We start from the raw sequence: 27063 nt of genomic DNA on the forward strand, positions 1-27063 counted from the left end.
AAAAAATAAAATAAGACTTGGCAGGAACATGTCTAAGCAGTTGATTCCATTATTTGGTAATACCCGCAATCCTAATATGTTCCACTAGAGAGCATGCGCTCTAGGTTTGTCCACTCATGGCCCATGGTCCAGGCAAGACCAAAGATGTCACATCCGTACTGTAAAACCTGGAGCAAATAAGATATCTGGCAAGATCTTTCTCCTGGTAATTCCAAACAAGGCGGCACACATCCTGTCAGACCATCCAAAATGTACTTGTACGTCCCGTCCCCTTTCCTCCATAATGTATGGCCGTCCCTCGCTAGGGACGGGAGACAGAACTTTTTTCACCAGAAAAATCATCTTCCCTTTTAAATTCAGAGGCGCGCGGGGCGCGGCCCTTGGAGCATTCCCTCCCCTGACTCTGCCCACTGGCGCCATTCCCCAATCCTCTTTTCCGCATCGACTGGAACAGACTGCTTTCACCAGCGCTCCTGGGTTAGGCCTCTGTCCTAGTAATTCCACCCGTGGGGACAAGAGGGAGGACGTCGGGGGACTCCTGCACTGCACAGGGACTGGTCAAAAAGCTGGCAAATGGAAGATCTTCGGTTTGAGTAGCTGTCATCAAGCACACAAGCTGGTGTCCCTCTCCCTGGTTAAACCTAACGAGCTCTGAGAATGGTACTTTTGTATTATTTTTCTTTCAATTGTCAGGTACCGCTCTGTCCTCTGGCACCACGCTCCTTCCTGGCACATGTCGCAGTGGGCTTCAGCAGGTGTCCAGCCTGCCAGGGTCCCTTTCCAACGTCTGACCCCCATGCCCTCTGTCTCCGCTGCCTTGGCCCGGACCACGACTGGGACAGCTGTACCACGTGCAACACTCTGACACCGCTTGTCCTTAAGAACAGACTAGTCAGGTGCAGGGAGCTCTTCGGAAGGTCACCTCCAGAGGACCTAAAAGCGTTTGAGAAGCAGAAGACCAGGCCCAAGGTAGGTGCACTGTTCTCCTCTGCACCTCGCAAAGGCAACTCCTTTGCTAGGAAGTGCACTAGCGGGAGGGGCTTAACAGGTCCTACGACCAGCACAAGCACTGAGGCTGCTTCAGCTACTGGCCACCAGGCCGAGGGGTCGCAAGATCCTACCAGTGATTCAGCTGAGGGACCGCAAGGTTCTATTACCGGGTCCCGGATTGATGTCTGTGGGGGCACCTGTACGCAGCACTACCGGCTCAACAGCTGAGGGCACTCCGCCTACAAGGCCCTGACCTCAGTTGCAGGGTAGGCCTCAACCTCCACCGCTCTGCATACTGGAGGAAGCAGGGCCCAGCGCAGCAAGTACCACAATGCAAGCTGGTGGCATGCAGCAAATCAAAATGGCCGCCGAGCCAGACAAAATGGTGCCCCACCCGACACCATCTCCCTTTGGGTGACCAGGTAAGGGAGCGATTTTTCCAGGTGGGGACTGGTCAACACCTGCCACTTGGCCCACAGCATACCCATCGACTCTGCATGTGTTGGGCAGAATTGCATTCAGTACCCTCTGTGACCACGACACACAATTAGGACTACAGGTGTAAGCAAAACCGACCTTTTGGTATAAGTCTGTACTACACAGTTTTTGGTAGCGAGCTGAGCAGCCAGGATTATCTCAAGAGGGAATGTGAGAAGTGAATGATGTTACACAGAGGTCTTACAGTCACAGTGGTTCAAGTAGACACTTACACTCAAGGTTTCTTGGTAAAACACTTATACATTTATTAGTCATTTAGAAAACATTCACTAGAAGGAGGCAAGTTAATATTATACACAAACTTCAGTACCAAACCAATAAGTTTGAGTAAATTAGGCTCCCCTGAAGTGGGAGCAAAATGGCATTTCAGTCACATTAAACAGAAGTAAAACGGCACAAGTTAATACAATGGGTAACAAATACTTTTTTAGGCAGTGCAAATAGTTTCAGTTCACTAGAAGACTCAATTCGATTCAATAGGCCTAGGCCAAAGTCAATGGACTAGTGTCTTGGATAGGAAAGAGCTGTTCTGGTAGTAAACGGTAGTCTTTGCCAAAGTTCTCAGAAGTAGTTTGTACGAAAAAAAATTATATGTTGGGTCACAAGCTGATGAGGCCTGCAAGTGGTGAAAGTTTCACAGTTTCACTGCGAGAGGTAAGTTCTCTCAATCTGGTTGGCACAGTACCTTAATATGAAGATAAAGATGCTGCTGAAGATGTTGGTTCCTGGCAGTTCCTACAGATCTCACTGGTCCTGAGCCTCAGTCGTGGGGATAAGAGGGAGGACGTCTGGGGACTCCTGCACTGCACAGGGACTGGTCAAAAAGCTGGCAAATGGAAGATCTTCGGTTTGAGTAGCTGTCATCAAGCACACAAGCTGGTGTCCCTTTCCCTGGTTAAACCTAACCAGCTCTGAGAATGGTATCCAGGTGACTTACGAGTTGATTGGGCTTCTCTGTCGAGGTGAATGTGGCAATTCGGACCTGCAGCAGGGCTTCACCGGGCAAACCAACGGTCCAGGAGTTGCAGCAGCCGTCCTCTTCCAGCTAGTCTTTGGTTCTTTCGACCCAGTGGTCGACTCTGCCTTCCAAGCCAAGAGACTCGCCTTTTAAAGTTTTCTCCCTTTCATTCCAGCCTAGCTGTCACTCACCAAGCAGGGTGGCTGTCCTAGCCGGAGAGTCAGCCAGCCAATCACGCCAGAGTGCGTTTGGGTCTCCTAGGAGACTAAGCACAGGGAGTTCCGGGCACCTCCTGCCCACCCCAGACACTCAGACGCCAGAGGCGGTCTTCAGTCCTGAAACCTGCAAAAGGCATCGAAACAAAGGGACCAAACCAAGTTTGGCACACAGAGATAAACACTAGAAGGACCTTTCCAAAAAGAAATGGTGAAAAATGAAGACCGCAACCTGTTTAAACAAAGGGGTTTAAGGTGCCATCTTGAAAAACATGGCTCCCGCGATTTTTAGCTACCAGTGTTCGCGGTCGGGATAAATCTTGGTATTTCGTTGCAATCTTGGTATTTCGTTGTAAAACCACTGCCACCAGCCATTTCGATAGGAACGGGTAGCATTTGACTGCTACATGAGTTTTTAGACCCAGGGGATACTATGTAACCCCTCCAGCACTCTATTGTAAGATGGTGTGTGCTGGGTCTAGGAATTTGGAAGGACTAGTAAAGTCAATTTCACTTTCCATTCTCTGGGAAACATTAGTTTATCCCAGAGAAGGTATTTTAGACTTTGGGAAGTCTAAAAGACATCCCTGTGTCACTGCACTGAAGGTGCGGTGACACACATGAAAAGATGCCTATGGAGTTATCTAAAACTCCATAATTAAAGAAACAAACACAGAAAACAAATAGAAATAAAACGTTTAAAGCCCCAAAGGTCTGCAAAAGACCTGGGGGTCTCTAAGGTAGAGAGGAATTAGCACATTTATGAGAATTCTTCCTAACAACAGGGCAGATAAATCTCACCCCATACAGTAAGACACGGCACACCTAGGTCTCAGCTACCTCAGGGCCCGCACCTATGCCTATTCCATCAAGCACTCCCCCGGCCTGTTCTCCCGGAAGACAGGGCTCCCCCGGAAGACAGGTTCTTTGAGAAGTTCCTTACTCTCATGATGGGTAGCATCTTTAGGGATGTGACAACGCCTTTGGGTCCAGCTTCTCTGGCTCCAGCGTAGCCAAAGGCACCTGCGACATCCCCTACAGCACTGGCTCCCATGCCTGTACCAGTCACGGCAGCCCAGTCTACACCAGTGCAGCAGCCTCCGGCGCTGCTAATCAGTATGCCACAGCCTTTGAAGACTCACTGGTGGACACAGATGTGGAGGACTCTGACACACCTTCATCAGCCAAAGCCTTTCACAAACGTCTGGCGGGCCTGGCTGAGTATTTGGGGGAATCGAACAGCCACAGGTTGAACAACCGGAGGTGGGCGTATTGGCAGAAGTTCTCACTCTACGCCCCACGGCTGGAACGGGAATCCCACTGCAGAGGAATGTGGTGGTGCTTGCCAAAAAAGGATGGCTCAAGCCACATTCTACCCAGCCTACCTACCGGCATCTCAACGCTAAGTGGACCCCCTCTCACTGTTGGCGCACCCCCAGCCACACTTCTCAGTGATAGCGGCAGCATCACTGTACTCCAAGCCTCAATCGTCCTCGCCTACATCAGCCTCAGCACTCCTGGGTAAAAGGAGACGATCCTAGAAGCATTTGGAAAGAGAATCTAGTCCAGTGCCACTCTCCATCTGCGCCAGTCCAATGCGGACGTCATGCTGGCGGTGGTCAATTAGAGGCTCTGGTGGGAGATCTGACTTCCTACCTGAACTCTTGCTGGGCTGGCTGAAGCCAAAATAGTGACACAGGACATAATGGAGTCCACCTTGGCACACATTGATACCTCCGGTCGTGCCATCTCTATTGCTACCGACATGAGAAGGACGGCTTGGCCCTGATGTCCAGGAACGTATACTGGACTTGCCTTTCAAGGGGGGGCGATCCGTTCTATTCAACAATGGATGAGGAACTCGATAAGAGAAAGAATAGCTCGTAGTCTTCTAAGTCTTTATCGATTCTCACTAAGTTCACCCCTAAGACATATAGCCATGCGCACCAGTGCTCGGACAAGGGCCATTCCTTCTGAGGTTTCAGGGGCTTCCAAGAGAGACGGTCCAGAAAACCGGACAGATCCCCAAGCCAGCACAGGCGCAAGCAGCACAAGGCGGCTCACAAGTGCTTTTTCCAGTCCCCCGCCTCAGAGGGCAAGAAAACGTGACGCACCCATCCAGATCCACAAGTCTCTGGTGAGGGGCAGGCATGCCTTTCACACTCACCACTGGCAGACAAGGTTCATGGACCCATGGATCCTCTCCGTAGTATCCACAGGCTTCCGGCTCCCTATCCCTCCTTCTCTCTCCTCCCCTGCGCTCCCACAGATTGGTACAGCAACTCTATTGGCGGATAAACGCTCGCTCGTAGAGAGTCAGGCAGTCGGGGGGAGGGGGGAGACCTAGACTCTCAGCAGGCTCTGGGCTTCTATTCACAAATTTTCGCCATACACAAAAATCACCAGGCTGGCTTGAGTTGTTGGACATTTTCACTTTGAATCTTTCCCTTCCTCAACAAAAGTTCAAGATGGTTACCCCAGCGCTATTAGCGGGGCCATTGTGTGCGGGAGACTGGATGTGCTGCCTGGATCTCAAGGATGCCTACCTACATGTCCCGATCTGGCAACCCCATCAGTCCTTTCTGAGGTTCAGGATCATGGGTTTTCACTTCCAATTCAAGGTTCTACCCTTTGGCCTCAATTCGGCCCAAGGGTCTTTACAAGACTGATGAAAGCTGTTGCAGCCCTACTCAGGGCGCAGGAGCATCACATCTGCCCATATCTAGATGACTGGCTAGTCAAGGCAAGGTCTCCGGAGGCAGTCTAGCACACTGCCTCGGCCCTCATGGATACACTACACCAGCTGGGATTTTCCATCAATCTCTCGAAATCACAGTTGGCGCCCACGCCAAGTCTAACCTTCCTGGACCTTATCTGCAATACGAGCTCCGAGAGGATTTTCCCCTCGGACAAGATCGCAGCCATCAGGAGGGCCATGGGGCATTTTCTCAGCAGAACAGTGACCTTGGTATGGTGGTACCAACACCTCTTGGGCATCATGGCAGCATGTCTCCTGGCAGTGCTGCATCCGAGGGTCAAAATTAGGTGACTGCAGTTGCACTTCGCAGCCTCCTGGAGCCAGGAGAAGGGTTCCCAATCGGAGCAGGTCAGCATCCATCATCTCCACCAGGACCTAGTCAAGTGGAGCATGGACAACAATCTGCGGATAGGCAGGCCCTTCTGTCAACCAAAGCCTCAGGTCACCATCACCACGGACTCATCCTTGGAGGGCTGGGGAGCTACCTTGGGCAGCCACAGTATCCATTGGTTATGGTCCCGTCTGGAGCAGGCGGCAACCATCAACTGGCTCGAGTTGATGGCCATCTGGCTTGCTCTCAAAGCCTTCTACCCGATCAGTGGCAAGGCGATCCTCATTCAAACTGACTGCTCTACCAGCATTTATTACATCAACAAGCAGGGTGGCATCAGGTCTCCTCCCCTCTGCACTGTAGCAGTCAACATTTGGGACTGGACTCTGATAGACAACATGCACCTGGCAGCAATCCACCTCCCGGGGGAGTCCAACCTATAGGCTCAGCAGGCTTTGTGTGGACAACTACGAATGGCAGTTGGACGAACATGTCCTTCACAAGATCTTCAACAAGTGGGGTCATCCTCCGGGGGAATCTCTTTGCCACCTGGTCCAACAGGAGGTGCCCCCAGTTTGTGTCCTGGCAGGGACAGGGACTTTCTGGGCGACGCAGATCCAGTGGAACAACATGAACGTGTATGCCTTCCCTTCCACTCCCCTGGTCCACAGGGTAATCTGCAAGATCAGGGCATCCCGGCACCTCTATCATTCCGATAACTCCGTGGAGGCCAGCAAGGCCATGGTTCTCAGAACTACTCAGCCTGTCGGATCGGGCCCAAGTGCACCTTCCTCTGGGCCCAGCACACCTACTCTCTCAGCAGGGAGCCGCGGACATCCACCTCGCCTCCCAGAAATTAGCCCTTGCAGCGTGGTTCCTGAACAGGTCACACTGAGGCATCTGCATCTGTCACAGGCTAACCTTGACATTATACAGGGGGTTAGGAGGGATGCTACCAGGGGCCAGTACAAAAGCAAGTGAACCAGGTTATGTCACTGGGCTGAATCAAAGGAGGTTGATCCGTTGACCTGCATGTTGGACGACATGCTACCTTTCTCTGCGCATCTCGCACACTCTGGGTGCAGGTAGACACACGCTGCACCTATCTGGTGGCATTGGAGCCTACAAGAACTCTGTGGAAGGAGGTATTTTCTCCTCTAATCCGGTGGTTAAGACACTTGGCGGGCCTGGCCAGACGTCATCTGCCTATCAAGAAACCACACCCGGTGTGGGACCTCCAATGTGGTCTTGGGCGCCCTGCCACATAAACACTTAGAACCTATGGCATTCACGGACATCAGGCTAGTCTGCGTTAAGACGGCCCTCCTGGTGGGCCTCACCTTGGCACGCCGGGTCAGTGAAATCTAGGTGCTGGTGGCCTCAGAACCTTATACTACATTTCATAAAGACAAGGTGGTGCTTGGAACTCACCTCACATTCTTACCAAAGGTTGTCTCCTCTGCTCACCTGAATGAGGAGATAGTGCTGCCAGCGTTCTTCACGGACCACAAGGATGACGCTCAGAGGGTGTTGCACTGTCTGGATGTGGGGCGTGCACTGAGATAATACCTGGACAGGACCAGGATTTTCCTAGAATCAGACTCCCTTTTTGTCACCTTCGGTGGGTTAAAGCCTGGCTGTCAAGCCTCCATAGCAAGGTGGATGGTTACGGCCATCAAGGAGGCCTATGAGGGGTGGCACAAACCTCTTCCAGCAAATATGCATGCCCATGCAATCAGAGCTAAAGCCAGATGTTGCTTTCCAGAGGCACGTCCTGTGGCAGGTTATCAGCAAAGCAGCTACATGGGCTACGCCCTCGGCCTTCTGCAAGCACTACTGCTTGGATGCCGGCTCCAGGTCAGAGACAGCATTTGGTCAGGCAGTGTTAAGGAACTTGTTTTCTTAAGAGAGCACCTCTCCACCCTCAGGCTACATTCAGTTGTACTCGCCCATAAAGTATGGAGGAAAGGGGACGGGACGTAGGAGTAATTATAGGTTTCTCACAATAGTGACTAACGTACTCCTAGTTCCCTTACCTCCATACAGCCCACCACACCCCCCTAGTAAAAATGGTATCATTGGACAATGGTAATATTGTCGATGCGTCAAAGGGGACTGAGGAGTGGCGCCGGTGGGCAGAGTCAGGGGAGCACATGCTCCCAGGGTTGCGCACTCGTGCGCATATATACATTTAATGGGGAAGATGATTTTTCTGGTGAAAAAGGTTCCGTCTCCTTTCCCTAGCGAGGGGCGCCAGTAGTGTATGGAGCAAAGGGGACTGTGGACTAGGAGTACGTTAGTCACTACGGTGAGTAACTTACAACCTATGAAGTCAGGCAATGAAGTATATGATGCCAGGCCTCTCTTCCTATAGTCGCAGCTCTTATAGAAATGGGCACTTAAACAGAAGATTTGATTGCCAAACCTCCTTGGCCTACCAAAAAAAAGGCCAGCACTGATTGATCATTGAAAAACTAATAATGTATGCTTGATCAATAGGTAGTCTGTGGCAGGCTTTCTCTCTGGGACAGAACACAGTATAAAGCACAATACAACCAAATAATATATCCAGATTTCTCATTACGGAATAATTGAGCTGATCTCAATGATTCCTATTCTCCCTCTCGTGGAATTGGGTGACTGTTGAAAGGACCCACAATAATCCTGTTCGTACTGTAGTTTCGCTAATCTGCTCTGTATTTCACAGGCTTCACACTGGAAGATGCTGAACAAACAAGACCTCTTCTCGTGGCAAATTTAAGGTTATTTTGTGACTGAAGACTTGTCGTGCAACCTCAGTCTTACTTCTGATAAATTGGCCTGTCAAACAGCCAGAACACACTCCACAATATAATGTTATAGATCTGCTGTAATTGGTGTTGCTGTTCACACATTAATCCCTTAAATAGGCTATGCCGGATGGATGATCAGACAGACCACATTTATTGCTCTTTATCAGTTTTTCTTTAAGCTGTTACACTACAGAGATGAGGTTAGGGTGATATTCTCTTTATTAAAATGTTCTTTATTAAAGGGTTGTTTTAAAAAGCTGGATTTGAAAATGAGTTTTTCTGTCAACTGTGATCAGTAATATATCCTGCATAAGAAAATGCCTGGATGAGTTATTCCAGCACCCGTTCTAGCTGCCACTACCCTTAAAATGAATAATTTAAAACATATGGTTGATAGATTTAACTGGTGAATTTGCACTAGCACTGTTAACTTCTATGACAAATTGTGAGCATCCATCACTAGTATTGAACCGTGAAAGGAATGTGTGGTACTTTACGGTGCTGGGGGTGACTGTAGCTTTGGATTGCAAAAGCATTGAAACTTTCTTCAGTTTTCTGAGTCTGATACATTCCAAACACCTGTCAAAATATGTAAATGCTCAAACATAACCTTGACCAATAAAGATTACCCCTGCTAATTGCGCAGGGAGTATTCATTCTATTAAAGACTAAGAGGCGAGCATTATGCTTCAACTTCATTTATTTAACTCTCCAGCAGTTTCAACAAAAAACATGCACATCAAAGTATCTTTCTGGCATTTCCTTTGAAACTACAAATCCCAATGTCGCAGTATTTCCTTCCTGCTCAGTCCAGATATGACACACTTCCTGTTCCTGGACCCCTCGTCTCTTTTACGGTTCTGAACTGTCTTTTGAACCTTTCGTCAATGACCCGCTAACAAGGCGAACACTTCCAACTTGGCGCTAGCTCCACAGAGCTCTCTCCACTCGCGCTGACTCCTTCTGTCGGCCCTGAATTCTGTCTGCGGCTCTCTATTCAATTGTTCTTATGATCGTCCCCTAAGGATCATACAAATAACTATTAGGGTGGAGTCCGAGTACTGTTGCATTCATCGTTTATCACATACATTTTAGACCATACGTGGCTGGGCAGAAATGTAATACTCTCCTCCTAGTCTTTAATAGAAGTAATACTCCCTGCGCAATTAGCAGGGGTAATCTTTATTCTATAGCAAGACTGGAGGCGAGTATTTGCTTGTTCAAAGCTTCCCTAATACAGTTGTCACAACTTTCAATCGATTTGATATAAAACTCTTTAAGTGTATTAAATTATCACTTGCCCAATCTGCTGCTAGCATAATATCTTGCAGAGATATCCCTGGTGTAAATGCTCTGGACGCCATAGCCCCTCTTACTGAGTGCTCCATATACGTTCAGGTTGATGCCCGCTACTGCATGAAAAGGCTTTCTGCGCGCAATTAGTAACTGTGTCGTTGCTGCCGCTCTACACTCTGCTGTCCTGCTCTTGTATTCTTTGATACACTTTGCCACGCACCACTTAGGGCTAGATGGAAAATACGGGTAATGTACCGAAGTCGTGCCTGTCTTGGCCCTTCTCACTCTCAAAAATGTGACCCTTTCTGGTCCGAAGGACTTCCTGTTAATTTCTAGTGCTTTGTCTGCCACTCTTACAGGATACTAGGCATAACAATATGTGTGACGGCCAGCTCTCCAGTAATCGTAACACTGTCACGTCCCAGACTTTTATACCTTGCCTCTGGGGGCGGCCTTATACTTTGCCCCTCTAATGAGCCTGGCTACTGCTGGGTGTCCCCTGCTGGAATCCCTTCAATCGGGAGATGGCCAGCTGAAATGGCCGATCTATACACTCCAATGGTCCGAAACACTTTCCCATCTTGTAACAGAAATGCTAGGAAGTTCAACATCGCCACTACAGGGGCTGAAACGGGATTAACATTTCTCCCTCTACACCAGTTTGACCACCTGACGCAAGCCACGTCATAGCTCCTCCTAGTGGATGGTGCCCATGATTCTGCAATGAGCTCTGCAGCTTGCGTCAAAATGACTGGCAGCGCACAACGTCTCCTGATACTCTGCACGCTATTAACGGCAGCGTCCCTCTCACTCTGAGGATGAGACTATCCAACTGGGTCCGTGAGGAGTCTGTCTCCGCCTGGGAGAACGCGAGGTATGTTCGCTCACAGTTCCATCAGCGTTGGAAACCATGCCGGCGACTTCCACAATGGCGGTTTTAAGATCAATTCTGCTTTCTCCCTCTGACATTTCTCTAAGAGCCTGCTCAGCAGTATGAAAGGAGGGAACGCGTAGTGCAGGTCCCCTGACCATTATTGGAGGAATGCGTCCTTGCCTCGCACGCCTGGGTCAAGCCACCAGCTGAAGTAGCTGGGAGTCTGCGCGTTGAGGCGAGACACAAATAAGTCTGTGTGAACTGGACCCCACAGATGATTCAGAGTCTGAAAAGAAAAAAAAAATTCTGGTGTCTAGTCTCCAGTCGCTGGAGTCTGTCGGGTACCATGAGTTCCAGTCAGCCACTACGTTCAGCGAACCTGCCGTCACTGATGTCCCTGACTGTAGGCAATAATGCCAAAAATCGTTTCCTAGCTCTGCTAGTAGTCGGAATCTCGTCCCTCCTAGATGATTTATATACTTGACCGCTGAAATGTTGTCCATCTTGAGAAGGACATGAGCTCACTCTCTCTAGTGAACGCTTTGATATGAAGGAGCCCGCCAGGAGTTCTAAACAGTTTGTGAAGACGGAGCTCCTCTTCGCTCCATTTCCCTCCGGTCTTTAATGATCTGCATCTTGCTCCCCAGCCTATGCGACTGCCATCTGACTCTGACTAGATCTGGTTGATCTCCGAAAATGGCTTGACCATTCCAGGCGTCCATATTCTTCAACCACCACTCTAGTTCTATGATGGAATCCTGGTCTAACGGTATTTGCTGATGGTACTTTACACCCTGCTGCAGGTGCTTGATCTTAAGCCTCTGAAGCGCTCGAAAATGCAGCAGACATGGAAACATGGCTTGGATCGGTGCTGCAAGCATCCCCACTATCCTCGCTAGCACCCTGATTGATACCGTCTGCATGCCTAAGCAGTTGTTAGGCAGAATTGCATGCAGTACCCTCTGGGACCGCCACGCACAATTAGGACTACAGGTGTACAGCCAAACCAACCTTTGGTATAAGTCTGTACTACAGTTTTTGGTAGCAAGCTGAGCAGCCAGGCTCATCTCAAGAGGGAATGTGAGCAGTAAATGAAGTTACACAGAGGTCTTAGAATCAGTGTGGTTCAAGTAGACACTTATACTCAAGGTTTCTTGGTAAAAAAACACTTATTAATTTATTACACAATCATTTAGAAAAAATTCACTAGAAGGAGGCAACTTAATATTATACACAAATAAACTTCAGTACCAAAACAATTCCTCCCAGAACTCCCCACCCAGAGCCAATCACGCTTTAAGGCGGGGCTAGCCGAGGCCAAGCTGGTGGCGCATGACCTCATGGAATCCACAATGTCCCATATTGACACCTCAGGAATTGCCATCTGTATTGTCACGGACATGAGAAGGACAGCCTGGCTCCGGGCAACAAAATTCAACCCGGATGTCCAGGAGCGCACACTAGATCTACCGTTAAGGGGGTGAGGGGGGCCTCTTCCACTCCTCTACGGACGAAGAGCTGGACAAGAAGAAAAACAGCTCACAAACAGCTAAGTCTTTATCCATCCTTACAAAGACCACGCCCAAATCGTACACTCAATCTCAGCAGCGCTCAGAAAGGGGTCGTACGTACAGAGGGTCTGCGGCTTCCAGGAACACAGATACAGGCAGCCGGACCGCTCGTCTCGGGACTGTCGCAAGCAACAAAAAGGGGGGAGGTAAGGGCCTTTTCCAGCCCCCCTGCTCAGCGACAGCCTCCGAGAGAAAGCAGGCATGACGCACCCCTTCGGGTCCACTTGTCTCTGGTTGGGGGCAGGCTTGCTCTCCATGCACATTTCTGCTGCCAGAATTTCGTGGACCCCTGGATCCTATCTGTAGTAGCCACAGGGTACCGCCTTCCTATCCCAGCCTCTCCTCACTCTTCCCCTCCACGCCCACAGGTTGGGACAACAACTCTTTTGCCGGAGATCCGATCGCTCGTAGAGAGCCAGGCAGTGGAGGAAGTCCCAGCCTCCCAGCGAGGCTTTGGCTTTTACTCCAGGATTTTCACCATTCAGAAGAACCAGGCGGGACCTTTCCACCCTCAACCTCTCCTTACACCTGTAAAAATTCAAGATGGTTACGCCAGCTTTTATAGCAGAGACATTGGACAAGGGAGACTGGATTTGCTCCCTGGATCTGAAGGACGTGTACCTACACATCCCGATTTGGCAGCCCCATCGTTCGTTCCTACGGTTCAGGATCATGGGCTACCATTTCCAATACAAGGTCCTTCCTTCTGGCCTCAATTCGGTCCCCAGGGTCTTTACCGGACTCATGGGCGGCCCTCCTCATAGCGCAGGGCCTCCACATCTACCCATACCTCGATGACTGGCTCCACAGGGCTACATCCCCGGAAGCGGTTCACCACTCTTCCCATGCCCTTATGAACACAGTGCATGATCTGGGCTTCTCGCTCAATCTCAAGAGGTCACAGCTGCAGCCCACGCAGAATCTGACATTCTTGTGCCTTATCTGGGACACGTGCTCCGAGAAGGTCTTCCCTTCGGTGGGCAAAATCTTTGTATCAAGAGGGCCACCACCCACTTCCTCGGCAGAGAGGTGACCTCTGCATGGTGGTACCAACATCTCCTGTGTTTACTGGCAGCGGTCGTATTAGCCGTTCCGCACACAAGACCAAGGATGAGGAGGGTTTGGCTGCACTTCGCGGCCTCGTCGAACCAGGAGCGGGGCTCTCGATCCGAGATGGTGAACGTTCCTCCATCTCTCCACTCGGACCTAACTTGGTTGTCCAGAGACTGCAACCTATGGACGGGCAAGCCCTTTCCGGCCACCCTCTCCGCGGGCCACCATCACCACAGATTCCTTGCTTAGGGGTTGGGGACCCACCCTGGACTATCTCGGTCCACGGCACCTGGACTCTGGAGCAGGAATACCACATCAGTTGGCTAGAGCTGAACGCCATCTGGCTGGCGCTCAGGGCATTCCTACCACTTCTCCGGGGCAAGGTTTTCCTCATCCAGATGGACAACTCGACCAGCATGTACTATGTCAACAAGCAGGGAGGCACCAGATCCCCTCTGCTGTGCAGACTGGCGATCAGCATGTTGGAGTGGTCCCTGGAAAACATTTACCTCATGGAAGTCCACCTCCCATGGGAATCCAACCTGGAAGCAGACAGGCTCAGCAGACTGGGAGCAGACAATTACGAGTGTCAGCTAAACAACCTTGTTATTCAGGAGATTTTCAACAGGTGGATCTCTTTGCCGCCTGGCACAAGAAGTGTCTCCAGTTCGCATCCTGGCAAGGTTAGGGCCCCGGCGCTCTGGGCTACGCATTTCACCTGCAGTAGACCGGCATGAAAGCCTACGCCTTTCTGCCCACTCCCCTGATTCACAGGGTAATTTGCAAAATCAAGGAGTCTCGCCAACTCCTCATTTTAACAGCTCCTTGGTGGCCGGCCAGGCCATGGTTTTCGGAGCTCCTCAACCTCTCGAAGTGCCCCGATTCACCTCCCGGCGGGCCCAGCCTATCTGCTGGCACAGCAGGGGAGCAGGGTCATCCACCCTGCTCCAGAGAAACTAGCCCTCACAGCGTGGTACCTGAGCAGATAACGCTTCGGCACCTTAGCCACTTACAGGCCAATCTGGAGATCATACAGGGAGGCCAGGAGCAAAGCTACCAGGGCCCAGTACAAGAGCAAATGGACCAAATTCTGCCATGGGCAGACTCCAAAGGAATCGACCCTCTGGCATGGACCCTGGATGACATGCTTTCCTTTTCGGCGCACCTCGCCTTCTCATGCGTGCAGGTGGACACCTGCCGCACATACCTCGCAGCCATTGGGGCTTACAGGAACTCTTAGGAAGGCATTTTCTCCTCCTCCAACCCTACAGTCCATAAACCTCTAACGGCACTCACAAGGCTCTACCCGCCCGTCAAGAGACTGTACCCGGTGTGGGACCTCAACATAGTCCTTTCACAAGGACAAGGTAGTACTGCAGACACAGGGAATTTCCGCCCAAGGTTCTGCCTGCTTTCCACTTGAAGCCAGAAATAGTCCTTCCTAAGCTTTTTCCTGATCCCACGGAAGAAGCACCGAGAGTGCTGCTCTGCCTGGATGTCAGCCGTGCCCTGAAATTCTACTTGGACAGGACCAAGGGCAGACTAAGGCTGCCATATCCCGCTGGATGGTCTCTGCCATCAAAAAAAGTGTACGAGGGCCAGCACAAGCCGCTCGCGGCCAACATGCATGCCCACGCAGTCAGGGCCAAGCCAACACCCATTGCATTCCAGCGCCATGTCCCTTGGCAAGTCATAAGCAGGGCGGCCACTTGGGCCTCTCCCTCGACTTTCTGCAAGAATGACTGTTTGGATGCCGGCTCTAGATCTGATGCAGCCTTCGGACAGGCGGTTCTCAGGAATCTATTTGCTTAAGGAGCGTCTCCTCTCCACCCTTTGGCTACAATCAGTTGTAATCGCCCATACAGTATGGAGGAAAGGGGACGGGACATAAGAGTAACTATAAGTTACTCACCGTAGTGACTAACGTACTCTTAGCCCAAAGTCCCCTTACCTCCATATGTCCCACCAACCTCCCCCCTAATAATACTGGTGTCATTGGGCAATGTTAAAGCTATTGACGATGCGTCAATGGGGACTGAGGGTTGGCACCGGAGGGCGGAGTCAGGGCAGCGCATGCTCCCTGGGCCGCACCCCGCACGCTTCTAAATTTAAAGGGGAAGAAGGGTTTTTTCTGGTGAAAAAGGTTCTGTCTCCTGTCCCTTGGAAGGGACGGCCCATACAGTATGGAGGAAAGGGGACTATGGACTAAGTATGTTAGTCACTACGATGAGGAACTTATAATTTACTCACCGTAGTGACTAACATACTCTTAGTCCATAGTCCCCTTTCCTCCATACGTCCCACCATCCTCCTCCCTAATTATACTGTTGTCATTAGGCAATTCTGAATATTGTCAAAGCGTCAATGGGGACCGAGAAGTGGTGCCGGTGGGTGGAGTCAGGCGAGCGCATGCACCCAGGGCCACGCCCCCACCCGTCTCTGAATTTAAAGGGGAAGAAGATTTTTCTGGTGAAAAAGGTTCCATCTTCAGAGGGACGCCCATACAGTATGGAGGAAAGGGGACTATGGACTAAGAGTACGTTAGTCACTACCGTGAGTAGCTATTCATTTACACCATATATTCAGTTACTAGCGGAGACCATTTATTGTTTTATGTGGCAATGACGTTCTGGACACCGTGTTGAGACTTTCTTGTAGAAAAAACTCTTCACTGCAAATGTTGCAAAAGTATAAAATAAACCAGGAAAAAAGAAAGGGTGCATAGAATCTTCCAAATGTTAGTCAAAATTGTAAAGCAGTAATGATTGGATCATTCAAATTTTCCATTCACCTTTGCAAGCATTTATCTCTAAAAGGATAGTAAATCTTTATATAAACTAGGAAACCTGTGATCCTCCAAAAAAGCAGACTGAATAACTCCAGTGATGATAGGTGGTACTTTTGAAGCAAATTGGATATATCTGTCACATAAGTTTCAGCCTTGGGCAATGCATAGCTTCTCTTGTAACTTTATCAAAACGGAAACTTTGGCAGGAAGTTCAGCCTACTAGTTGCTGAGAAGCCCATAAAGTTATGGAAACATTTTCTTTTTTTTTTACTTTCATCATTCCAAAGAGCATTGTAAGAGTTATTCACTATTTACAACGTGAATATTTCAATTCAGATTGAAGCTATTTGTATAAATACTAAACTAATTTAAAATTGCGTTGAATATCGACAAAACATTTGACAATTGCCAATATTATGAACTATTCAAAAATCGAGAATTACATGTACCGTCCTATTAGAAATGGTAATCCGAACTTGATAAAGACATTTCATGCCTAAAGGAATGACAGCTGGATCATTACACTTTTTACTGCACTTCAGCAATATTTTACTTACAAGATTTAACCCAGAGGTTGACTATGGCTGCACCGTATGTAGTAGCGGCTGGTGAATTTAAATGGAGGAGTGTAATTATATGCATGTGACCAAGCTTAGCAAAGGAACCCGAAGTAACAAAAGGTGGTTTGTGTGGTTCTCCCTTCCCCACCTCAACCCCTGAGAATATTCTAGAATAATGGGTTCAAATGTACATTTTACTGTACAGTTAAAAAAAAGAAATGGGGTTAAGACAGAACATGTATAATCATTGCTGGAGATAACACAAGACAAATATCCAGTAGATGCCAAGTCATCAACACTGCACAGGAACATGGCTCAATGCGTTTCTATGATTCCCGGGCCCATAATCTCTCCCAGTATTGCTACTTTAACACACAAGTTGACTTTGCCTGACAATGCTGGTATTGCCACTGTAAGAAGATATTATGCTGGCTGTGCTAATGTATGCCAATTTTGAAGCGATTGTGTCCTTCGACGTATTCCACATCTATGACGGGTAATCACCACGGCTGTGCTGCTTCGGAAAGTTTTTCGGCGTCTGAGTCCTGTGTCGATGATGTCGATACGCTCTCCCTCGAGGGCCTCCGTCGAGTCGACGTCACCGGATGTTATAAGTAGGACGCACAACGCCCGTAGCCTCAGTTCCGTTTTTTCCGCAAATGTGTTTGCTTCGGAATCTCGGCACGCCTCGGTTCTTCTCCTGGTTGAATCGGTTCTTCGGGCTTGTTTGTTTGTGAAGTATCATGTCTTCGTCGTCTTCTACCCCGCGGTCTGGTTTCAAGTAGTGTCGGGACTGCGGTTCCAAGATGTCGCTTACGGACCCGCACAACGTCTGCCTCTGGTGCCTCGGTGAGGACCACACTACCGATGACTGCAACGAATGCCAGTCTTTGACGTCGAAGGCCTTGTGGGAGCGAAAGAAGAAGTTGACTGTAGGTATGGTTTCCAACCCCCGGAAGTCGAAATCAGCTGGGATTACGACCGACTATTTGCGGGGCGACTCTCTGCATCGGCGTAGGTCCGGGGGGGAGGGGTCTCGGTCCCGGAGTGGTTCCTGCCATTCCTCTGCCTCTTCAAGGCACTCTCGGAAGCGCAGTCACCGATCGCCTTCCCCATCCTCCTCCGAGGACTCTGCCAGGCGGCGGGTAGCTTGTCCCACCAAGCATTCATCTCCGGCGGAATGGGACGCATTTCGCAAGGAGATGATGGTGCTTTTTGAATTGGAGGGCACTGTTTGGTCCGCGCCTTCGAAAGAAGCCAGCAAGGAAAGCGCTAGGGCCACCGCTCGCATGCATTTCGGGCCCGGGCGGTCGGCGCGATCATCGGGAGCTGTCGAGGTCCCGATCGGACAAGGTGGATCGCTCCAGCCATGCCCGCTCCAGGTCCCGGTCCTAGACGCCCTCGAGACCGATGGAGCCTGTGAGGTCTTCTAAGAAGACATCGATGCCATCAGCGCCATTTCCGTTGAGGGACACTCTCGAGGCTCTGGCTCAGAGGAAGTCGTTGACGCCATCAGCGCCGAGGCCGTCGAAGGACACGCTCAGGGATCCGGCCTCAAAGCCGTTGTCGAAGACGTCAGCGCCTCACTCAATGCTGATTCCGTCGACGCCTTTTGAGGCGGCTTTACCGGAGGTGCCCTGGAGACCGGTGTAAACCCAGAGGAAGGCCCTGTGTAAGTCAGTGAGGCCTGTGTTTGAGCCTTTTTCTGTGCCCTCATCCAGGGATTTATTCCAGCCTTTGGATTACATCTCAGAGGAATGGTCAGATGTGGAAGGGTTTGTCCCTCCTGAGGTTCCTGGCGAATTGTTGTCTGGTCAAAGCCAGATGGAAGACCTGCGTCAATCCTTGCATGACATCAGTGGTCTGGACACCTCCCCGGAGGTTGAATTTGGCAGGCCTGAGCCTGGTACACACGCTGAGTCTTCGTACAGGCGTCTCATGTCGAGGGTGACAGAGTACTTGGGGTGGTCTGCTCCACCTGTGGATTTTCTGCAGGATGACCTGACAGATATTCTGGAGCAAGGTCCACCCACTGACCCGGTGCTGCCATTTCATATGACCTTACAAAGAAGGGCGGCAGCAGCTTGGACTGCTCCGGAGTGTGTCCGGGCAGTGAATAAGTCGTTGCTGAAAAAATACCGTCCAGCCAGTGGCGACCCCGGCAACGTGATGCGCAGGTTTGCATGGTTGTGGAAGTCGGGGCTTGCTCCTGATGTACCGTCCTGGCTTCTCAACATGCCCTTTGATGGTGACCATCTTTTTTGGCAGCAAGGCTGACGAGAGCTTTGAGAGGTTGCAGACCTCCAAAGCTGCAGCAAAGTCGTTGAGCACTGCAATTTGCCAACCCCCACCTTTTCGTCCTAGGGGACAGCAATGGAGGGGAGGTTCCTTTCGATACTACTCCTCCTTTGGTAGATCGAGGGGCACTGCAAGTTAAAGGGGCCAACGTAGGAGTGCCAGAGGTGGAAAACAAGGTACTCGAGGTGTCAAAGCCGCTCGAGCAGTTGCCTCTTTGCCCTCAAGCACTGCTGCAGCCGCTTCAGCTCAGGCATGAGGCCATGTCCCATGGTTCGCCAGTTGGGGGAAGGCTGGCGCAGCATCTTGTAGAATGGCGTGCCATTACTTCAGATGTGTGGGTTCTGGAGATCATAGCCCACGGCTACTGTCTTCCTTTCCAGCAGAGGCCTCACGACATTCCACTAGGGAAGCGCTCTTTGAAGAGTCTGGATCCGCTCCTTGCGTGGGAAATACAGTCCCGGCTGGAGAAAGGCACCATAGAACTGGTGCCTGTAGTGGAGAGGAACAAGGGAGGGTATTCCCCATATTTTTTTATCCCGAAAAAAGACAGGGGATTGAGGCGCATCATGGATTTACATGGTTTGAACAAGCTCCTCAGGAAGGACAAGTTCAAGATGGTTACTCCCTCTCGTCCTCCCGGCCCTTCAACTTCAGGACTGTTTGGTGTCTCTCGACCTCAAGGATGCTTGCTTTCATGTGCCGATTCATCCCAAGCACAAGAAGTAACTGAAGTTCACGGTTGGTGACTCGCATTTTCAGTATCTGGTCCTGCTGTTCGGATTGACCTCCGCCCGAGGGTCTTCACCAAGCTCATGGTGGTGGTGGCAGCGTATCTCAGGAAAGGGGGATTCACGTCTACCCCTACATGGACGATTGGTTGATCAGGGCACGCTCTCCCGAGCAAGTCCTGGATCATCTGTCAGTCACCTGCCACTCCCTTCACAGGCTGGGCTTCTCCCGCAACTTAAAGAAGTCCCGCAAATGCAATCTCTGCAATGGGCACTCAAGATGCAGTGGTCGCAGTCCTGCGGCAGGATGTTGGATCCTGTTCCGGTGCCGCCCTGGGTTGCCCAGGATCTTCTGTGGTGGGCCGTCAAAGGCAATCTGATGAAGGGGGCTCCTTTTTGGCTACCCTGGCTGGAGGTAACGATCGTGATGGATGCATCCCTCACGGGATGGGGAGCTCAGGCCAATGAGCTGACAGTCAGCGGTCGTTGGTCTCCATCGGAGTCCAGACTCCAAATCAATCTGTTGGAGCTGAGGGCCATCAGGTTAGCCCTGAAGGCTTTTCTGCCGTCTGTGCGGGGGAAGACTGTCCTGATCCTGACAGACAATACAGTGGCCATGCACTACCTCAACAAAAAGGGGGGGGCAGGGTCTCTCCCACTGTGCAAAGAGGCGATGCAGCTCTGGTTCTGGGCCATCCAGCAGGAAATTTCGATCTAGGCAGTTATTCTGGCCTGAGACGAAAACGAGGCGGTGGGTGCTCTGAGCAGGCAGAGCAGTCTCTCACGAGTGGGAGCTGGATCAGGAAGTTCTGTTTGAAATCTTCGCCCTGTGGGGAACCCCACAAGTGGATCTCTTCGCCACCAGTGTCAACCGGAAGTGCGAAAGATTCTGCTTGCGGGAATTTCCTCTAAGAGGAGCCTTAGGGGGCGCTGTTGTAGTGGAGTGGTCCTTCCCACTGCTGTATGCGTTTCCTCCAGCCCCCGTCATTTCGCAAGTGCTGCGGAGGTTCGGTTCCTGGATGATCCTCATTGCTGCGGCATGGGCCAGGAGAGCGTGGTACCTGGACCTTCTTGACATGTCCATCTGCCCTCCACACCGCCTTCCCTACCGAGACGATCTGCTGTCACGGGAGGGGGGCTGGGTTCTCTATCCAGAGGTCCAGTCTCTCAACCTTCATGCTTGGTTTCTGAAAGGTTGAGGTATAAGGATTGGGACCTCCCTGAAGACGTGATGGAGGTGTTGCTTTCGGCCAAAAGGCCCGCAACAAAGTCCCTGTGCCGTTGGAGAAAGTTCTGCGACTGGTGCAGGGTTAAGAATGTGGATCCTTTATGTGCCATTCCTGTGGTTCTGTCTTTTTTGCTTTCGTTAGCCCACAAGGGCCTGCAAGTGGGTACCATTAAGGGTTACCTGGCAGTGCTGTCCATATTTAAGCGCTCGTCTGAGGAGTGTTCTTATTTTAAGATCCCTTTTGATTTTTTAATGCTGGGATCAATCCGTTGAAGACAAATCCCTCCCCCAACCCCAGCTGATAAACATTTTATGGCTCTCGCTTCTCTTCTTCGGGAATTCACTGATAGAGGGGTGGCGTTTTTTTTTTTCACCAAGGGGAGCGGGATTACACTTTTTACTCTGCTGTGCACAGGGGGTTTTCTAGGTTAGATATGTTTCTTCTTTCAGACAACCTTATCCCCCATGCCATAAAGATAGAGATCCTCCCGAAAGCCTTATCTGATCATGCTCCAGTTCTGGTGTTCATGTCCTCATTTAGCGATTCCCCAGAACACCCTCAAGTCTGACACCTGAATGAACTCATTTTATTGGACCCTCAGACCCGCTCCTGCAGCGCAGATTGCATAAACCAATATTTTGCAGACAATGATACGGGAGAGGTAGAATATGCAGTAGTATGGGATGCGGCAAAGGCTGTTATCGGAGGTCAAGTTATAACTCGAACAATTGAGCGGAGGAAAGTCCACAGGCAGGCTCAGGCTCAATTGGAATTGAGGCTTCGTGAGGCAAAAGAGTCACCTAAAAAGAAACCATCTAGGCGCGCCCTTAGAGAGGTTCGTATAGCACAAAAAGCACTTGAAGCTCATCATATGGGCCGGGCTGCCTACTGAATAATGCGCACTAAACAATACTATTATTCTAAAGGGAACAAGGCGAATCGCTTGTTGGCGGCTAAACTTAAGCAGCAGGCAAAGCGTAACCACATAGCTTCTTTAAAAGACATAGATGGAGGCACATTTTTACTGAATCTGGGAAACTCCAGATTGTAGAGGGATATTTTCAAAGCCACTCCTCATCCCCTCGCATATCAGACCCACAGCTAGCCAGAGATTTTATCCAGAGGGCAGATCTTCCACAGATATCACCTAAATTTCGCGAACACTTAGAGGCCCCGATAACTACAGAAGAGACAGGTGGCAATTTGCTCCCTCCCACTGGGTAAGGCCCCGGGTCCAGGCGGCTTTACTAATAAATTAAGACTTTACGGGCGGAATTCACCCCTCACCTAATGAAACTTTTAAACTTGGTGTGGAAGACGGGAGTAGTGACAAAATAAATGGCAGAGTCGGTCACGAAACTGATGTTGAAGCCTGGGAAGGATCCCACGGATTGTGCCTCTTACAGGCCAATTGCATTGTTAAATACAGACGCTAAATTGCTGGGGAAAATGATAGCAAGCCGCCTGTGTGGTTAAGATGACACTTCTCCCGACGTTATTGTATGCATTTCATTCCTTGCCAATTGCCATCCCCGAATTTGAACTTATAAATATCCAAAAAGAGATATACCGGTTCATCTGGAAGAAGAGGAAACCGAGAATCTCTGGTAAGCTTTTAACTAGGGGAAGGATGCTAGGAGGTTTAGGTCGATACCGCGCTATTATAGGGCAGCTCAAGTGGCTGTAATGCTTTCTTGGAGATATTCCCTGGATCCCCCTAAATGGCTAGAGATTGAGCAAGCGGTTGCCTCACTCCCGTTGGCCTACCTCCCATTTCTTCAGAAAGAGGCACGTAGCTATAGGGGCCTATACTTCCAACCACCTTTTCCACACTGCAGAGCTTGGATAAAGCGCGTTCGCAGAGGGGTATCCCATTGGGGCTGGGGCCGTTGTCCCCCATCACCCAGCTTTCACCCAGGGTTCACACCCACAACATACCGAGTTTGGAGCCAGGACGAACCCTTACGCCTAAGAGATTTGTATGTTAACCAGGAACCCCTGACCTTCCAGGAATGTAAAAGATTTGTCCTCCCAGAGACGGAACGTTTTCGATATATACAGTTACGCCACTGGCTTACTAACAGGGACATCCGGCCATGAATCCTGGCAGCGGATTTGGCATAGAACTCAGACCAGTTCCCGATGTGCACTCGTAAAAGAGAGCACTATCAAAGTCTGCTTCCGATGGTATTTACCCCCCCCCCCCCAGCAGATTCCACTCAATCCAGAATACCCAGACACGTGTTGGCATGGGTGTGGTGAGCGGGGTGATATGGCTCATATGTGGTGGCACTGTCCGGTTATTCAATCATATTGGCTGGAGGTGCGGTCAAGAATTAAGGAAATCACGGGCTACCTGCTCCCTATGGACCCGAGGGTACTCTTACTGGGGGATGTATCGGACAATGGAACCTTCCCTATGTCAGGACATAAATGACTTTGATTCCACACTTGTTGCAGCCCGCATCACCAGAGCCTGGTTCTGGAAAACGATAGAAGACCCACAAATAGCCTATTGGTGGATAAAACATGGGAGCTGTTTGGTTTGGAAAAACTCACGGCCATATTGGAAGGAAAGCTCTCGAGGTTTCCGAAAATCTGGCGCCCCTTCTTAGACTTGGTCTCTGACAGAGAACATATGTTCTTCCAACCGCAGCTCCTGAAGCACTTTATGAACTCCTAGTTTAATTGTGGTTGTTTTTTAGACTCGTACTTGTGCACTTTTGCTAGGAGATGCAGGTCTATGACAGTCATGCTTATGAGCTTTTGATACGAAACAATGACTCATTTAACTCGGGTTTATGAACTGATAAGTGAGATGCAACTGACCCAATGAATTTAACTTTGTAAACCTTCCTTTTTTTTTCTTTAGTTAATTCTCTCTTCCTTCTCCTTTTTTCCTCTCCTCCTTTTTCTTTCGTTACCCCCTGTTCATCAACTCAGGACATATACTATATACTGAGTTAAGTATTGTTATTTATAGCTAAGTATGTGAAATACTGAGGTTTGTTGGGGATGGGAGGGTCTAGATTTGAATATAATGAAAATGTATTGTTTGTATGATTGTTAACAATGCATTCACATGTTGAAAATTAATAAAAAATATTGAAAAAAAAACACTACTCCCTGGACTCTATCCATGGGCAAGATGTTTCCTTTGGCAAGGCGGTCCTCTATTCTGCAATTTAATTGGGCATTCTAAAATTCGACAATTCTAAATTCTTTTCCCACCTCCATACGTTGGTACTGCTTTGGGAGTCTGTCATAGATGTGGAATACGTCAGAGGACACAATCCCTTCAAAGAACAAGGTACTTTCTTACCTGGTAACGTTCTTTCGATGGGATGTTCCTCCGACATATTCCACATCACACCCTCCCAGCTTGCCCCTCTACGGAATTTCTTACCTTACGTCGGAGGAACATCCCATCGAAAGAACGTTACCAGGTAAAGTAACTTGTTCATTGCCACTTTAAGAAAACCCACATGCTACTTTTGCTTCTGAAAAGACCTTGTCATTGCCAGATTCATGAATACATGCTGGATGGCAGTGCCTAACAATGCCAGTATTACAGCTGTAAGAGTGCACATTTGTGCTGGCTGTGCCAATGTATGCCAGTACTGCCTATTTAGGCACTCTCGTGTTGGCTTGCTCCAACGGTGCCATATTGTCACTATAGGATGACTGATGGATTCTGCTCTTTTTGCCCTTGCTGCATGTAGAAGTGCTGCTCCGTTAGCCCCTTCCCTACCTGCACTGCATACTTCTCATTTCACTACAGATGTGAACATTGTAAATGCCCAGACCCAGTAGTACTACTTACTCATTGTATGTGCCAAACGTACTGTGATTAACCTGTCAATATTGTTACTGCTGCCATGGGGTGAATCTTCAGTCATGTGGCCAAGGTGAGGCAGAGGTTTTCTGATCCTAACTCTGGGGGTGGATATTTGAGGGAGGATCACGGAAGTGGGGTGTAGGGGAAGAGACCCTCATGGAGGCAGGGGTATTTTGCCAGATGAGAGATGGTATGCCTCTTTTCCGTTTAGGGATACCCCTTCCATTCACCATCCCTTAATGGCATTGTCATGGCTCGCTTCAACATCCCATGGAAGCTGCTGAGAATACCTTCCAATCTTCTATACATAAATTACCAGGAACTGACTACCATTTCCATGAATTTGAAAGTACTTCGACGAGAAAGCTAAATGGACTAATGAGGATCAGTAAAGGCGAGAAGCACAAGACACGCTCTAGTTGTTGCAAGGGCATAATAGGTGCAGTGGCATTCAAAAACCCTAATCTGCTTGCAGGGCACAGACGCTGCCTGAGAAAGCTTTGCCCTCTTAGTACCGATACTATGTGGCAGAGAAGCCTGTGGAGCCAGCCTGCACAGCAGGAGCCGGTCCGCTGCGTAGAGGCAAGGAATGAATAGGGAAGAATTTCTGTCAATTACAGAAACTGGAGAGCGGTGTCCACGCCAACCCAAACACAGAGAAACACACAGCAGGCAAGCATAAGCCGCGAAGGACGCAGAAGCCGCCAAGCGAATTCGGGAAGTGGGAACGGGATGCCGAAGCACTGCTTCGCATTTACCACGAGAGAGCCGAAGAACGCCACAGAATGCTGGTGTGTCCTCAGCAGGGAAGCTGGGACATGGGGCGCTTCAGCAACCTTACCAAAGACAAATAAGAGTAAATGAAACACACAAAAGGGAATATGAAACCCAATATTTCCAAACTGGGAATAACCGGATGAATGCAAGATATATATATATATATATCTATCATCAATGTGAAACACATGAAAAAGCCCTGGCAGGAGAGTACACCATTTAAAGTCAAATTTGCAAGTTTGTAAAGTGAATGACATAAGGTAATGGTAGGAGAAAACATGAGGCAGAGCCAAGACACTGAGTAAAGAGTTACAATCAAGTGGAGAATCAACCTGGCAGGGGAGTATACCGGGTATCCTACAAAGATGGGACTTGCATCCAAGTTGTTTTGCATACATGCTGTTTTGGCCAGGGAAGTCCAAGAAAGACTCCTATCCTTAAGAGTTTAAAGTATATTGAAGATAAATCCATGCAAAGGAAGCAATCCTCTTGAACTGTGACCTTTATCCATTGGGACCTTTTGCTTTGGTGTTGCATCTTTCTTTTGAACATTTGTGCATCTTCAAGTCCAAAGACATTGCCCTTTTCACCTTAGTGTTAATTTTAGAATGTGATGATCAGAATAGTATTTCGGAGCCACAGGACATTTTGCTTTGGACATCTTGCCATCAGACAGACCCTCAGTTTTGGTTGAGGTAGGGAAACTCCTCTTAGACTAGGGCAGCAAGGCATTTTCCAACCCCCTTTTATTTTGAATAAAACTTTATAGCCAAAACTATGAGCTCTCTGTCTAAGCCTCATTCCTGGCTCCTCACAGTACCCATAAGCAGCATGTCATGACCACTTGCATACAATTTGCAATTTCTGTTATAAAATAGTCACATTTTATCTGCTGCTACTATCCTCTAGCATACTATGCAGCTGTGAAATACCAGGGGAATCTGAAAGCATCTCCATGTATCATTGCACAGTTAGATGTGTGGTGAAAATTATAAAAAATATATATGTAACTTCATGATTGAAAGAATGTTTGCTTTGTCACATGGTTAATAATGCATTGTGCTGCAACAAAACGTGGATGAATGGCATAGACGGTTTCCTGCCAGCTCACAACCTCTGCAGTCTGAGGAAAACAAAACACTGAGAAAGAAATAACATTGTAGTTTGTGTCAGATTTGCTTAGTAGAAGTCGTCCTATCTTCCTGTAGCCACCGCAAGCACATTCCAGGAGAGGTCATTATACGAAAGCGGAACATCACTAAAGAGTTTCATAAATGTTTACATTTAAAAAGATTTTCATTGGTAGCCGCCTTTGTTTTCATACTGTTCAGTAACGTTATGCAAGTATGTTTGTATTACACGCTTGTGATGGTGGTGTTAATAATTTGTAACAAAAGATTCCCTTGTAAAGTTTTGCAATAATGCATTCATGAAGTGCATGTGTTACATGTACGTTTGGCAGGCAATGGAAACATCCTAGATTGTGTGGCACTGTCAGATCTGTGGTAA

At 49.3% G+C, this 27063-nt stretch overlaps 1 protein-coding gene across 2 annotated transcripts in view; it reads left to right on the plus strand.

Moving 5' to 3' along the window:
- AFF1 (ALF transcription elongation factor 1) overlaps nt 1-27063 on the plus strand; it is an 811017-nt gene that overhangs the window by 744364 nt on the left and 39590 nt on the right. The gene's annotated exons all lie outside the window — the stretch shown is intronic.

This window comes from Ambystoma mexicanum, chromosome 6q (genome assembly GCF_040938575.1).
Source record: "Ambystoma mexicanum isolate Mex_15411 chromosome 6q, UKY_AmexF1_1, whole genome shotgun sequence".
NCBI classification, from domain to species: domain Eukaryota; kingdom Metazoa; phylum Chordata; class Amphibia; order Caudata; family Ambystomatidae; genus Ambystoma; species Ambystoma mexicanum.